Source organism: Dermacentor silvarum, chromosome 7, assembly GCF_013339745.2.
Source record: "Dermacentor silvarum isolate Dsil-2018 chromosome 7, BIME_Dsil_1.4, whole genome shotgun sequence".
Lineage (NCBI taxonomy): Eukaryota > Metazoa > Arthropoda > Arachnida > Ixodida > Ixodidae > Dermacentor > Dermacentor silvarum.
In genome coordinates this window covers 185,518,627-185,520,526 of record NC_051160.1, presented here as the reverse complement: position 1 = coordinate 185,520,526, position 1,900 = coordinate 185,518,627, and the positions used below count along the sequence as shown (strand labels likewise).

The window sequence follows — 1,900 nt, the reverse complement described above, 5'->3', positions numbered from 1 at the left end:
AGAATGGAATATCGGCATGCATGTACGCCCTGTTCGCGAACATTTTATTGAAAGTGTTGTGCGTGTGCGAGATGTGTATCGCGCTCTGGCCGATCCACCAGACTGGATCTCTGTGTTTGATGTGTTGGCATGTATGAAAAGATTTGAATCCCGCGGTAGCCAAAGTCTGGCTGCCATGTTTTATTCTCTGTAACGTGTTATTTCGGCAAAAAAGGAAAAAAAAGCTGCTATGGATCAGTGGTAGAGCACTGGTCTCGTAAACCAGGGGTCGTGAGTTCAACCCTCACTGGTGGCATTTCTTATTTTTTGTTGTCGCATTTTATCTACAAATAATGAAATCACTGTTTTCTGGACCTTTTTGTGCGTCACTTTTGGTGGCCGCTATAGCTCAGTGGTAGAGCACTGGTCTCGTAAACCAGGGGTCGTGAGTTCAATCCTCACTGGTGGCATTTGTTATTTTTTGTTGTCGCATTTTATCTACAAATAATGAAATCGCTCATTTCTGGACCTTTTTGTGCGTCCCTTTTGGTGGTTGCTATTGCTCAGTGGTAGAGCACTGGTCTCGTAAACCAGGGTTCGTGTGTTCAAACCTCACTGGTGGCACTTTTTTATTGTCTCATTTTATCTACAAATAATCAAATCGCTCATTTCTGGACCTTTTTGTGCGTCCCCTTTGGTCCCCGCTATAGCTCCGTCAGGCCACCGAGCCTGACGAACGTGTGATGACGGGCTCCGTAGGAGCGGCTTCAGCAGCCATGTCTGGCCGCGGTAACAAGGCTACTCAAGAGAAAAGGACATACCCGGTTGTTTTGCCAGGACTGCCTACAGGGCGTTTCGTTGTAAATACTGTTTTTTTTTGCACGCCGATATCAGGGCCCGCCCGTATCGGGTCGAGGACTTCCGGGACGCGTTAGCTCAGCATGAGCTGCTCGCTGATGTTGTCGCCCTGGGGGCGTATCGGATGAGCCACGTCTGGGCCGTTACTCTCAACGATTCTGAAGCAGTAACGAAGATTGTCCGCGTTGGTGAGCTACTTGTGAAAGGAAACCGCCACCTGGTGATTGATCCGTATAACCAGGACGTGCGACTCAAGCTTCACTGGCTGCTACACAACGTGCTGGACGAAGACGTGCCGCCTTTGCGTCATACGGGAAAGTCACCGAAGTTTCCCGGGAGCGTTGGCGTGTGCGGGGTATGTCAGAGAAGGGCTCTACAACGAGGCTCGTCACATTGAAATTGAAAGCTGGCGTGAAGCTCGATGACTTGCCGCACCAGCTCAACGTTAGCGGTGAGTTGGCGCTCGTCGTCGTACCAGGCAGGCCTCCGTTATGCCTTCGCTGTCGGAAAATGGGCCACATCCGTAAAGGTTGTCGGGTCCCACGTTGCGGAGCCTGCCGACGGTTCGGCCACGAAGACGGCCAATGTGCCCGCACTTATGCGAGCATCGCTGGCCCCGGTACAAGCGAAGACTCGTATGAGCTGCTAATGAACGAGGCGGACGCGGAGGATGCAGCCCGTGAAACTGGGCAACCAGCGACTCGGGATAGGCCTACGTTGACGCCGCTGACGAAGCAGAGTGCGACGACGTCCACTCATGCAGTAGCGGCGGCCGTAAAAGTGCAACGTGAGGTTCAGCCGGAATACGACGGCACGCCAGAGGATACGACGACAGCTGTGGACAAACCTCCCGACAACGTGGAGCCTAGGAACCCCGAGACCACGGATTTCAGCATGGAGGCTGCTGCCCTGACAGCTGGAAAGCGCTTCCACGAGGTGGTCGTCGGTAAAAAGCAAGAGCTAGGTGGTGGCAGTGACGAGCCGCCGCCGAAAACCCCAGAAATTTGGCGCACTACTTTAAAACCACGGCCCAACTTAACGGCCGAGACATGGCAGGCGGACA

General features: G+C 53.1%; 2 non-coding genes across 2 annotated transcripts; both read left to right on the top strand.

Moving 5' to 3' along the window:
* Positions 1 to 223: 223 nt before the first annotated feature.
* On the top strand, positions 224 to 295 carry Trnat-cgu (transfer RNA threonine (anticodon CGU)). The gene has a single exon. It is a non-coding gene; the product is annotated as a tRNA-Thr (tRNA).
* An 82-nt stretch (positions 296 to 377) lies between these two features.
* On the top strand, positions 378 to 449 carry Trnat-cgu (transfer RNA threonine (anticodon CGU)). The gene has a single exon. It is a non-coding gene; the product is annotated as a tRNA-Thr (tRNA).
* The last annotated feature ends 1,451 nt before the right edge of the window (positions 450 to 1,900 follow it).